General features: G+C 34.2%; 1 protein-coding gene and 1 non-coding gene across 3 annotated transcripts in view; one reads left to right on the forward strand and one right to left on the reverse strand.

Annotated features, from left to right (window-relative positions):
• The window catches only part of VPS13B (vacuolar protein sorting 13 homolog B), an 811037-nt gene that overhangs the window by 519463 nt on the left and 277193 nt on the right, over positions 1-14381 (reverse strand). The gene's annotated exons all lie outside the window — the stretch shown is intronic.
• LOC123928203 lies at positions 13849-13955 on the forward strand. Its single transcript, XR_006815642.1, has one exon. It is a non-coding gene; the product is annotated as a U6 spliceosomal RNA (small nuclear RNA).

Genomic DNA, 14381 nt, shown 5'->3' on the forward strand with positions numbered 1-14381 from the left:
TAGAAAATACCAGTCATAGAAAGGGGCATTAGATCTGATAGGGTTGACAACCACAACACTCTATCATTGTGCCCCTAATTGTGACACAATTAGGCTATATTCTTGGCCTCACTGTAACACAATCAGAACCATCCCAATTAAAAGAAACAACTCTACTCATGAAGATTTTTTTGCATGTTACCTTCAATGGCAAGATAGTTCCTTATACTGAACTAAAGTCCCTTATTCTAGAATTCAAATATGTTTATTCTGTCTCAAGATGAGATGTGTGCAGGACAGGAATAGCTAAACTAAAGGTACTATATAGAAACTATATTTTATCACTGGAGTAGGTCAATATCTCTCTTTTTTATTATATTTTCTGGTTAAGTGTCCAATGAATGTTCACAGAATGGTAACTGATTCCACAGCATTCTTATTTAACATCAGTATGTTTGTGAACTGAATAATCCAATACAACTCTTTTATAAATGTTTTCTCACAATTTTTTGATTGAGTATGTAGACCCAAATATTACTCCTATCCAATATAAAATTCACAAAAATAAGTCTTAATTTGCAGAGGTAGTAAATTAGAGCAGGCATACAGTGGCAATAGCTTAATATCTGATTTTGAAACCTAAAGTCAAGGTTTAAAATGTTAATTGTAAATTGAATTTTCCAAGGGTCACCTAATTTTCCTAACACAAAATACAATAGTTGTTTAGAAATATATGTATGTCTAAAGGAAACAAGTATCCTCTACTAGCTTATTGATTTTACATAGCTGTGGTACATACACCTAGATTATGATAAAACTTTTTAGATTTTTATTTATTTCTTTTTTTTTAAAGAGAGGGAAGAGGGGACAGAGGGAGAAGGAGTGAGAGAATTTTAAGTAGGCTCCACACCCAGCCCAGAGCCCAATGCACAGCTTAATCTTACAATCCAGAGTTCATGACCTGAGCTGAAATCAGGCAGATGCCCCAAAACGTTTTCAAACAGAAGTAGTTAAAAATTTGCCCCATTGTGAACTAGAGGGTATCATGCTTAGTGAAATAAGTCAATCGGAGAAAGACAACTATCATATGATCTCCCTGATATGAGGATGTGGAGATGCAACATGGGGGGTTAGGGAGATAAGAGAAGAATAAAGGAAACAAGATGGGATTGGGAGGGAGACAAACCATAAGTGACTCTTAATCTCACAAAACAAACTGGGGGTTGCTGCGGGGGAGGTGAGGTTGGGAGAGGGGGAGGGGGGTTATGGACATTGGGGAGGGTATGTGCTATGGTGAGTGCTGTGAAGTGTGTAAACCTGGCGATTCACAGACCTGTACCTCTGGGGATAAAAATACATTATATGTTTATAAAAAAATAAAAATACGTATAAAAGACAAAAAAAAATTTTTGCCCCATTGCAAATCCTTGTTTTACAGAACCCTTCCAATACCTCTCACTTCACAGATAAGACTAAGGTGTCACTGGTTATATAATGATTTAGTGGTTCAGCTTCTCTAGACTTTTTTCCTAAAGTTCAGGTCAAAGGCTTCTCACTCAATGACTGTGCAAGATACTCTATGTTGTATTCCAGATCTGGGATCACAATCAAAAAGGTCTTGCTTATAAATATGGCAAGCAATACAACAGATGGAGCCATTAATACTTTTAGCCACAAAAGATGACCTTCAAAGTTCATTCTATGCCACCAGTGAAGTTGCTCCAAGGCCATGAACCATTTCTTATTGCCTCCATGCAGCTGCTTTTTGGTTACATCACTGCCCCTATATTTTATTATATCTAAGATATTATTAATTATCTGATGAAGTATAATAGAAAAGTCTTGCATAAAGTTGATACATCAAAGCTGCCGGTGTAACAGGAAATAAGAAATAAAGCCACCAAGCAGAAAGATAGTTTGACTTAAGTTGTACATTGGGCAGAGATCCAAAGATCTTTGGGAATTTGAACCATAAACTGATATTCATGTATATTTGCTGTCTGAATCTACACTACAAGTGAAGTCCAAAAAATCCTCAAGCAGACAACTTAACTTACATCGTCTGAAGTTGTAGTGCCACCAGATTAGTAGCAGAAGCAAACTGATATCTTCTCTGGCAGAACTTTACCTCAACTCAGGCTGCTAGCAATAGCTAGAAAAAACAGATTATACAAGGACTCTTCTAAATTTAAGAGATGTTAAAACATAGAAAATTGTAAAACTAATAAGCAGTCATTACAGTACATAAGTGTTTTCAGAATTAACAGGAACAAATGAAATTATAGTTAGGGAACAGACAAAAAGGGACTCAGTATCTCAACATTCAGGGGCTTTCAAAAAAGAAAAAGAAAAAGTTCTAGCTCAGAAATTATACTTTCTTAAAAAAAAAGAAATTATACTTTCTTGTTCATAAACTGGAAGCACGTCTTTCTTAAGAAGTAAACTAAGATGGAAAGTTTCAAAACCTTTCTTTGCCTTTATGTGCATCATTTCCTGTAAAATTATATAACTGCATAAGCTATAAAGCCCAAGAATAGTAATTTTTAACAATTTTTAAAAGTCAAACTGACAAGTTAACATTTTAAAATATAGTTAAAAGGGAAATTAAAGCTTAATCCCATTATTTCTAACTCAAATGAATATGCAAACCTATCCATACAAGAAAAAATATAGAATACATATATGAAACTCTGAATTATTGTTGCTCTCTATCAAAAGATTAAAGATGACAGGTGAATTTTTGTGTGCCCTTTAATGTTAACCAGATTCAGATTCACAATTTTATCAGTATTGAACCCATTATTACCTCTTTAACAGATCCATAAGAGAGTGTTCTTTTACTCATGTACTAATACTTGTTTAATTGAGTTAATTAATCACAGCCTAACCGAAATATCTCAAACAGACCTCACACAGCATTCAAAGTGTAGCCTGAAATCTAACCCTCCCTCCCTTTTCTTTAAACTGGCCCGGGGGATGAAGTCAATAAATTGTCAATTAATAACATACTTGCTTTGATGATTCTTCTGTAATTTACTGTCATCCCACTTCATAAATTTTTAGTAAAAGTTCTGGGATTTCAAGTAAGATACCTCTTCCATGGGAAAACTCAGTTTAAGAGTTTTCTGCTGCCAATAAGCCAGTAAGACAAACTGGCTGATAATCCTCCCACACTATATGTGTAGGTGTAAGCACTCAACCAGTGAAAGTTTAATTTGTTCCGCCAATGGCACAGAAAACTACCCATATTTATTCACTTAATAGATCTGAACATTAGTCTCTTACTTTTAGTTAAGGCCTAGGTTAAACTAGGTTATTCACAGGCAAAAACAGTCTTGAGCCAAGTAGTGTCAGTACAATAAACATAACTGTATCCCATCCACTACCAGAGCTAAGGTGCTCCACTATTTCTAAGCTCTTATCAACTTCTAATAAGAATTCACTGCTACCCAAGGCCAGCCTCCTCTAAACAACATTCTCTTCCCACTGAAGTCAGATACCCCTAAATAATAATGAAGACATACAATTCCTACCACATTAAGCCTTTCTTGCTCTCTAGATACCACTTTTACCTCTTGTCCACAAAGCCCTGACCTCTGTACTCTGATTCTCAGCCTTACCCACTCCCAGGGAAAACTCCCTAACTAACGTATTTATCCTGTCCATCCAACCTCTTATCCTGTAAATGCCAATTGCTGACTTCATGTCTTCTAAGGACTAGACGTCTAACCAATTCGCCAAATGCCCTTAAATCAGCTCAAGGAAACCACCTTCACATTTATTACAACGAAAATGCAACATCTGGAGGGAAACTTTTATTTTTCTAGTCATCTGATAAAACAAAATCAATAATATGTATTAGTAAAATAAAGTCAAGAATTAAACAGAGTGATGCTCTAAAGTAGGCTAAATGAGAGACACTTTAAGCAAGCTCTATGCCCATGATGGGGCTTGAACTCATGACCCTGAGATCGAGCTGCATGTTCTACTGAGCCGGCCAGGCACCCAGAGAGACACTTTTGACCGTGACTAGTACTCATGAGAACAGACAAGAAAAAACTGTTATTGTCAAAGTGGTAAATAAATAATAGGAAGAAATGCACAGAATGACTAATGTCAAATGGGCAAAAGCTGGGCTTTCGGTCTATTTCCTTATCTTTGCCTCTTGAGAATAATTAATAGCAATTAATTCTCATTCTCTCCCATTAAAGACAAACTTACCACGTGACCATTATCAAAGATGTTACTCTAATTCAAAACTATTTTGTAATTGAACAAACTTTTATTGAACATCAACCATATACCTAAACCTAAATATTAAACTTTAAGAAATAAATAAGAGGGGAACCTGACTGGCTCAATCTGCATGTGACTCTTGATCTTGGGGTCTTAAGTTTAAGCTCCAGGTTGAGTGTACAGCCTACTTAAAAGAAAAAAAAAAAAAAAAAAAAAGACAGAGTCCCTGTACTTAGGTTGCTCATAATTTAGTGGAAAAAAATTATGACAAAAGTTAGTCATAATTTTGGTAACTGTTTTAATACAATATTCAGAAGAGGTTATAGAATGCAAAGAAGATGCAAACATGAGGGGCACCTAGCTTGCCTTAGGTGCCTTATTTATTTGCAAAATAAATTTGCAAATCAGTTTTCAATGGAAGTAGTGCTTCAGTTGAAGTGTAGGGAAGAGAAAAGCAGGGAGAGCTTCCCATGCACTGGAATTGTATACACAAATGAAAACGGCATTTTGTGGAAATGAAAATGGGTCCACATAGTGGGAGAACAGTGTGCATATGAAAACACTATACGATATTAGAGTTGTAACTACTACTAAAAAGTCTGTGAACTTTATCCAGAAAGCAGTCAGGGAATCATTGAAGAATATTTTCAAAGGAAGTGGAAGGATCAGATTTGTCTTACAGGAAAAGTTGTATAGAGAAGCCTTAGGATTTGGTGATTGCACAAACAGGAAAGATGAGAAATGAAGGAAGGGAAAATTTAGGGCAATCCCTAGGTTTCTGATTGGACTGGTAATACCATCACTCAACAATATAGAAGAATACAAGTCAAAGTGCAAGCTTGAAGTAAAATGGGAGAAATGAAGTTAGAAGTGCTGAGTCTAACATGCGAATTATCCAAGAGAAATTTTTTCACAGATAACCAAAGATTTATTTGCTGCTCAAGAAAAATGTTGGCACTATGAATGTTAGGAGACAGTACAAATTTAACATTTTATCTTTACAGAACTGATTGGAACAATCCATAGTATCCATTGATCCATAGTATCAACTCCTTTTAGCCACTAGAATCAATGCTTTATTCTGGGAGGGAAATGGTCTTCTTTTAAAGCAATCATATATGCCAACAAAATATGAGCTTCATTAAAATTGCCCTTCTTTCCTTCTACCTGAATATCCTCTCATAGCAAGTGATTTCAGATAAACCAGGAAATAGGGACTACTTTTTTGGGTTTTTTGAGTTCCGGATATACTTCCATCATTACAAATAACTACTGACATTTGTATGTACCAAATCTTATTCTAAATGCTTTACTTACATGAGTTCACTTAATCTTCATGACAAGCCTATCACACAGATACTATTATTATTCCTATCTTAGCAATTAGAAAAAGTTACTGATGAGTCGAGACATTTGCCAGTGATCATAGAGATAGGATAGTGGAACCAGGAATCAGTCTTGATTTCAAAGCTCATGCTTTTAACCACTATACTATGCTATATGTCATAAGTGATATTACTCTAATAAATTAGGATTATGCAAACATCAAATTTTACTCAGAGGCTATGGAGAACTACAAAAAGAAACAAGTAAGTAGGTATGAGCATTAATGGAAAAGCAGATCTTCCTAGTGAGAAATCCCTAACATATCTTCACTTAATGAGAATCTTTCAGGCACTGAGCCACACTCAGCACCAAGTAATCACAGAAAAGAAACAAGCGCTCTCAGCTGCACTGTGTGGGAGGCTACATACAGAATTTCTGTAGCTGCTTCAAAATCTTATCACTACTAGAGTTTCACTTTTGGATTCACTGATCGTAGAATGCAAGAGATTTCAAAATACTTAAAACCTTCTTCATTCTTAATGACACTTCAATTTCTTTAATGGTGGTATCACTACAGAGAAAATTCAGGGAGTGATAAAGTTAAAGAGCAGTATGAATTACAAGGAAATCTGAACCAGATTGGAAATGTGTGCCCATTGTCCCTAGCATCAATCTTGCAAAATAATCAGGCTTTCTCTATCTCTTCTCTTTCTCAGCTACTTTTAAATGACAAATTAAGATCTTTTCATCATGTTATTCAAGTGGCCTAATTTTTACTGGTATTTGGCATCAAAACACTGAAATGCTAATATGAAGCACCAGGAATGACTAAAAGTAACGGGGGATTGTTTTAGTAATCTGACTGGGGACTATGGAGCAATAGCCAGGTAAAGATACTAATGGGCAGAAAATTCACTCTTTTCAAACCCCTGAATGGTATCTTGATAGCAGTCTTGGTTCAGCAGAAAATCTGGATGACCCTACCTTCTTAGACTGAGTTCCCTCAGAGACAGCTGAGGTGAGGAGCCACAGAGAGAGAGAACTATAGCTCTGCTTGATACTACGAGTAGTATTTTAGTAGATGGGGAAATATAATCAGTTAAATCGAGACGTCATAACTATACCTTAAACATTTTATTTAAACATAAAACATAAATGTACTTCTCTCACAAATCTTTAGATGTAGATAAAGCTGAGAACTTCAAATTCAAGTTCTACCTCATCTTACACATATGTTATGGATCACATAATAATTACTACTTTCAACTTTTTTAAAAAACAAAGTTCCTATTCCATAATGGAGTTACTATGCTAAAATGATACACCACCCTTAAAACGGTGCCTGACACTAATGAGCACCCAATAAAGGCATTTAATATTTTAATTATATGCACAGAAATTCATTTATGAAAAATGACTTCTATATTAACATAGCTGATCTTTTCAATAACCCTATGAAGTAGGTTAGTATTTATTAATATTCCCATTTCCCTGTTAAGAATATGTGAGGTACACACACACACACACACACACACACACACACACACACACGGAATACAGCACATAGCGACAAAGAGCCAATAAATGATAAAGGTTTGAGACCAGCACTAGGGCAATTGCCCTTGAACAGGTAGGTGAAGGAAAAGGAGAACTAGTAAGGAAATACAGAAAAAGCCATCATATCTGCAAGTCAACTCCCTTTCATAACACTTAGGCGAAAAGAACAATGCATTTAGGATCTTATTCAAACATCTACCAGAGTTGGTCACAAACTGATTTGTGGGTACAGCAACAACTTTTAAGTTACTACTCACTGTGTTGGGTAAAGTCTAAGCAGATTTCAAAGAATCATTTGTTGGGGATACAGAAGACACCCAACATAACAATGTTACCATGCTGCAATCACACACTATTACAGTATTTATTCTATAGCGAACACTCTGAGATTTTTAACTGACAAATTATTTTTCAAAAGTTGACAGAAAATTAATTAGAATGAGTGACCTGTTTACCAAAGAGCAGATTAATGGCCCATGTGCTAGTCACTGAGGTATAGCCAGAGATAGGGGAGCTTGGATAGTATTTCAGAACTGGAGTTAAGAGAGAGATTATCAAACAAGAGCACATGAACTTATGGAATCCTTCATAACTGTGTTCACCCTTGGCTTTACACACAACACACACACACACACACACACACACACAATTTGCTTAGAGAGCTAAAATAAGACAGCTGCAGGGAAGGATATCAAAGGACAGACTCCAAAGGAGACTTAAAGATTTAACGATTTATAAACATACAAGTCTGATCTTGTAAATAAAACTTTTCTTCGTGGCACACGCTCCTTCTAGATCAGTTTATATGTAGTTACACAATCATGTATCAAAACAGCAAAGCAAACTACTTAGGTAATGTTCATTCCATTTTTTTTTAATGTAAGGATAGACTAAGAATCTACAAATTTAACAGCATAAACAACTAAAAACAAATTCACATTAAATGTGGAATCACTCTGTTAATGAAAATTTAAAACACACTAGTAATAAAAAAAATTGCCAAAACTGCATAAAGTACTTCACATAAGTAAGTTTTTGTAAGGCTTAGTTAAAATTAAGTAGTAGGTGCTAGCTCTTTATATTTACTACTTTTAATCTTCAAAACAAACCCTACAAGTAAGTGGATTTGTTTTATATATTTGACATATGGGAAAATGAACTCAGGGAGATTTAAGTATATTTTCCAAGTACAACAAGAGTAAAAGCAAATACACATTTGACAACAAGTTTGCCCAATTCTAAAGTCCAATCTCCTCTTAAATGATGCTGCAAATGAAACTGAAGAAATGATTTATGAAATAATTCTGAGTAAAGTATTAAAACCTTCTAGAAAAGTAATTTACATGTCAATGACCGAGCTATTTGCATGACCTCTCAGAAGTTTCAAAAAAAAAAAGAGAATCTTACTATTAATAATGTATTAAGACAAAGACAAGAAAAACTCATTTGAAATCTCTGCAAAGTTAACCATCTGCATTTTAAAATTTGTAGTTAGAATTGTTTGGTACTAATTAAGTATTTGAAAAATAAACTTATATCATTCTCAAGTGCAAAATAATATACCAAAATATGCTTGTAATAATTACTTTGTTAGGCAAGTTCACAAAGATGAATGTTAACAAAATTATTCCTATCATCTTTTTTTTTTAGTAGTACAAATTAGAAAAATTCAAATACCCACCAATCATACTATCTACCATGAGGAAATTAATTATATATATTGGCATATAACAGGATGCTACATGTAAAATTAGGATGAAAAGCTGTATTTATCATAGAAAGATGGCTTTAAAACACAGGAGAGTGAAAAAGCAGGTACAGAAGAGAATATATGATATGAAAATTACTCTTGCAGGATTATGAATTTATACATGTAATCATATAAAAAGTATCTAAAAGCATGTGTGTCAAAATATCAACACTAGTTAATATTTAGGTCACAGTATTTCAGATAATTGCTAATAATTCTATACATTTTTCTATTGTGTTTGAATTTTTGCATTAAATATCATAGAGCATTTCATTTTGAGAAAAAGAATGAATTAGCACATGATTTTACATATTATTCAATATGAACATGGTGAGTAATATTTGTTATATAAGCCCTTAGAAACATAATCCATACGACAAATTTTTTCAAAAAACCCATTTGTTAGCTTTATAACAACAAAAATAGCTACACAAGTTTTCAAATTTTACCCCCCCCCAAAAAAAAAGTTAAAACACAATTACAAGTTTATTAAAAATGTATGGGTACTAGAACAACACATGCTCTTCCCATCTTTAACCTGGTCTGGCACAGAAATGCCATCTAAGTACAGATGTAGTACCTGAAAACAAAATTGAAAGAACTACAAAGAAGTCAAGTGACTCAATTCTAAACCCATCTTTAGTGTTAACACTTATTTATATTATACACCTGTATACATATTGTTGCTTTGAATTTGACATGATTTATGACCACTTGGATTCATTCTTCCAAATTCAGAACAGGACTCTTCTGACCAAAAAAACTAATATTTAACCTTTTTAATAACACATTCCAAAATATGCATCTCTCATTACTTCTTTTCCAACTATATTGATCAGAAGCATATCATTAACCTATACATAAAGTTATTACTTAAGTAAGTAGCTATCATATGTGTTAACAATCTATTACTTTCTGATAGATCTCCCTTTTTTCTACTGCTTAGTTATTTTTGCAAACTCTTCCCAGTATAGCGCCAGCATAATGCCTCTAAACATATGAACATCAATTGTCTGTCAATGAGGATATCTCACACTTTTTAATCATGACAAATGATTAAACTTAAATATACAAACTAATCAAACATGGTATCTTCAATATTGTTTTATAGCATCAACTTAGCCAAAGGGTGTTTTAATCATTTTTACATCTATCTGTTGAATACTGTCATAACACAATTTTTTTTACAAAGATTTTACTATCATCTACCTAAAAAACACTGTAATAAACAATAACAAGCAAATTCCCTTGGTTTGTAACATGAATGGTGACCTCTTTAAAGGAGTGTCTTTATACAAGGGACAGTCAACACAAAGATATTTACTGCAATCATTTAATAGACTAAGAAACAGTCAACGTGAGACCAAGTGATTTATATAAAGAATAAGTTCCAGAGTTAGAACTGGAATTCACAATAGCCTCAGTGTTAGAGCTACATTTCTTCATATAACATTAATTTCTCTTAGTAATGCTCTATCACCCCATGATATTTTCTAAAAATCCCCCTTGGACTTGGCATCACAATGGTAGTGAAAAGAAGATAAACAAAAAGCACAAATAATTATTAACAGTTTTGTTTATGAATAATTGTGATTAAAAATAACCCAGACTGTATTTTAGGAAATGTAAAAATTTTGTGCACAAATGGATATAATATATAAAATTTACCCCAAAACAGCAAATATGTTGAGCGTATTTTGTTACTCTTAAATACAAACACATTTTTTACTTCATTTAAAGTAAATAAGCTAACTTCTATTAATATATTTAAATTATTTTTTATTTTTAGGGATCTGAGTACATATGGCAAACATATAAGCAAAGTATAATTATCTAGGCCTATGTGTTTAATTTTTATAAATTTTAAATGTACAATATCTAAATATGATCATTTAAGCTACAAACTTCAGAGGCTTACTTCAGAGGCTACAGTCATTAAAAGTAATGGATAAAGCTGGTCAGTAATTAAATTGATCACATCTCCCTGAAGGCCAAAAACCTAATGGATGACAACAGAGCTCAACATTTTCCAGCTGCCGAGGAGTAAAGGCTTTCAACATTTGGATGTATGTAGGCATCTTATTTTCCCAGGATTTCAAAGTCCACATGCAGGCTGCTGTTCGGCTATAATAAATGAGTAATTCAAGTAGGGCATGACTGCTTCTTGTATTAACTTGATAAAGATGTTTCACTCCAAATGCATCAACAGTTGTGTTAAGTCATCCTTTTCACAGGCTGAGACTTACTTATGCTATGCTTTGTTAACAATGAATCCAATAAAAAAGGGGAGGGGGCTTATTAACTTCTGCATTTGTTTTTCTAAAGCTAAAAATCAAGTTCTACTTAATAATTAACTCCAAACTAAACCACATAAAAAGTAAACGCAATCAAGTTGTCCCGATACTTATTTTAACTTTAAAAATTTGTCTGAGAAAACAAAAACAGTAATAATATCCTAAATACTTTATATTTTATAATTACATTATGAAATAAAAAATGTTAAATACAATTTTTCGATTATAGTTGTCTGAACACACTGAAATACTGAAATAATTTAAAAAGAATACTACCTCACCATAAATATATACTACTTTTTTAACAATTACACATTTTACACTTTCACAAAAATGCAGCCTTGAATAATTACCAAACATCTAAAACTAAACAGTATAGGACAATTAAAGTACTTGTAATGCTTAAACAATAAATTTTCATCTCATATGCATTCTATCATTCCAGCAAACCCTCTTTGAAAAACCTTTGCTAATATCATTAAATCCTCCCTTCTTGATTCAAATTAACCTTTCTTTTCTATTTTCAAATAGTACGCTTCTCCCCACCAATTGCAGCATTTGGCAAGCTTGTTCTTAGAATTTGTTGTATGTGTATACAACTTAATGGGGCTCTGTACTGAATATCTTTTTTACCAGCCGCTAGCAGTGTTATGCATGCAGCTAGCAGCCAATAAATAAAACTAAATAGAACTCAATAAACTGAATAATCAATGACTTAGGGTCTGAATTTCTCCATAGTCTTTGCTATTTGGTGTCATGGTTAAGAATATAACTACTAAAGTCAAACTGCTTGGGCTCTGAGTTAAAATGCTTGGAATAATTCCTTTGACACAGGAAGAACTAAAAAAATATTAGTATTATACCAATTTCCTCTACTACCCTAAATAAAACTTGATTCCTGTTCCTTTGCTTCTCATCTCAGTGAAAGGGGCCCTACTGTGTACCCAGCTCTTCAAACTAGGACCCTGGGTTTACCTACTGTGCCCTTTCCCCTAGCCATCATCTTGGATTAACCATCAACTCCTACTGATTCCAACACATTACAATCCCACAAATGTGTGTAACTCTCTTCACTGACATTACCCTTTTCTTCATTGCACATTGAACACCTGCCCTGCCTCCTATCTTTTACCCTCAACCACCCTGCTCCTTAAATTGGTTTCTGAAGTATAAATACGATAAAAAATCCCAAATGCTCTCTTTAGCACTCAGTCCAAAACTTTTAAAATGGCTTTCAAGGCCTTTCATAGTCCAGAGATTGCTGATCTCATCAGGCATTAACTCTTTTCATACTCTTGTTCCATTCTGCCATTCCAGTGAACTTAGTTGCAGGTTCTCAAAACCTGACCCATTGTTTCTCCTCTAGCTCATGATTAAGCTCTTATCTTAGACACGGACTGATTCCAGGAAATTTTTCCCAAGTCTGAGTAAAAGCTTCCTTTAATGTGAATTCGCACTACCTTGTTTTATAATGATGTTTTAACACCTTTTAGTTATATGCTTTACATATATATCTCCTCAATGAACTACAAGCTCATTGATAAGTAAAAGGGTCTTTTTCATCTTTATATCTTACAGTTCTAGTACAAAGTAAATTGTGCTGAAAGAATGAAGATAACTACCTGGTTACCTGAAAAGTAAGTCCTTTAAATGAATATACATAATAAAAAGAACATCAGACAGGAGTCAGACCTCTTGACCCTGAGGACATTTGACCACCCCAAAAATGTTTGCTTTACTCTTTTCTTCTCTCCCTGAAAATTTATGTATTCTACACAAGATCAATAATCATAACAAAATCTTACTTTAAGGATAACAGGCAATTAATAATTTAACAACATCAAATTGATTTAGTTACTGATTTACCCAGTAACTGCTAGTTTAAAGTTGCATAATTTTCCTTCCCCCTCCATTCAGTGGCTGCCTATCACTTCCTGTCTTCCCCCAAAGATTATTCACTAAATTCTGCCTGCCTTTCATCAACTGTAACTCATTATAACAGAATATTTCATGCTCATATTTGGGGGAACTTTAAATTCTTGACTTTTCTTTTTCCTATTCCTCTCCTACTTCCTATCCAATCACTCCAAGAAAATGTTTTATTTCTCTACTGCAGTCCAGAATTAACCCCAATTATAGCTAGTAATCATACATAATACATGAGTGAAGGGGAAAAAAAAAACAAAACTACAGTTAACCCCTGAACACAGGTTTGAACTATGTGAGTCCACTTACATGCAAATTTTTTCAATAAATATAATACAGTTTATAAATGTATTTTCTCTTCCTTATGATCTTTTTTTTAAATTTTATTTATTTATTTGAGAGAGAGACAGTGAGAGAGAGCATGAGAGGAGAGAAGGTCAGAGGGAGAAGCCAAACTCCCTGTGGAGCTGGGAGCTGCATGTGGGACTCATCCCGGGCTTCCGAGATCATGACCTGAGCCAAAGGCAGTTGCCCAACCAATTGAGCCACTCAGGTGCCCCCTTATGATCTTCTTAATAACATTGATCTTCTTAATAACATTTTCTTTCTCTAGCCTTCTTTATTGTCAGAACACAATATATAATGTAAAGGCTCCTTCTGGGCAACAGGCTTAAACAATGGATTATAGAACAAGGCAAAAGGGCCAACAGTGAGTCCAACCCCCTGGCTGATACAGACAGGCCCAGCAAGGGATCTACTTCAAAATATCCAGAGGCCCTTGTGCTCGCTTCGGCAGCACATATACTAAAATCAAAAAAATACAGAGAAGATTAACATGGCCCCTGTGCAAGAATGACATGCAAATTCATGAAGTATTAAAGAAAGAAAAAAAAAGATATTAAAAAAAAAAATGCCCTAACTAACCAATGGGCTATTTACAATCAGACACAATTAACCCCCCAAAAAAAAAAAAAAAAAAAAAAAGAAAGAGAGAGAGAGAAAAGAAAACTCCATATGTACCCATAGGTCCTTCTCTCTAAATACAGTCCCCATCTACTGCATCCTGGCAGAGAGTCTCTCTGCTGTCCTGCCCACCACTTCCCCTGAGGTGCATTCAATAAACTTCTATCTGCTTTGTTGTGCCTCAGGTGAGTTCTTTCACCACCTGCACTGCTGGCCCCATCTCATCAGGAGAGATACCACATTATGATACATCCAACATACAAAATATGTGCTAACTTTTTATGGTATCAGTAAGGCTCCTGGTGAACCTAGCTAAATTTGGGGGAGCCAAGTTACAAATGGATTTACTA

The sequence above is a fragment of the Meles meles genome, chromosome 1 (assembly GCF_922984935.1).
Source record: "Meles meles chromosome 1, mMelMel3.1 paternal haplotype, whole genome shotgun sequence".
In the NCBI taxonomy this organism is placed as follows: Eukaryota; Metazoa; Chordata; class Mammalia; order Carnivora; family Mustelidae; genus Meles; species Meles meles.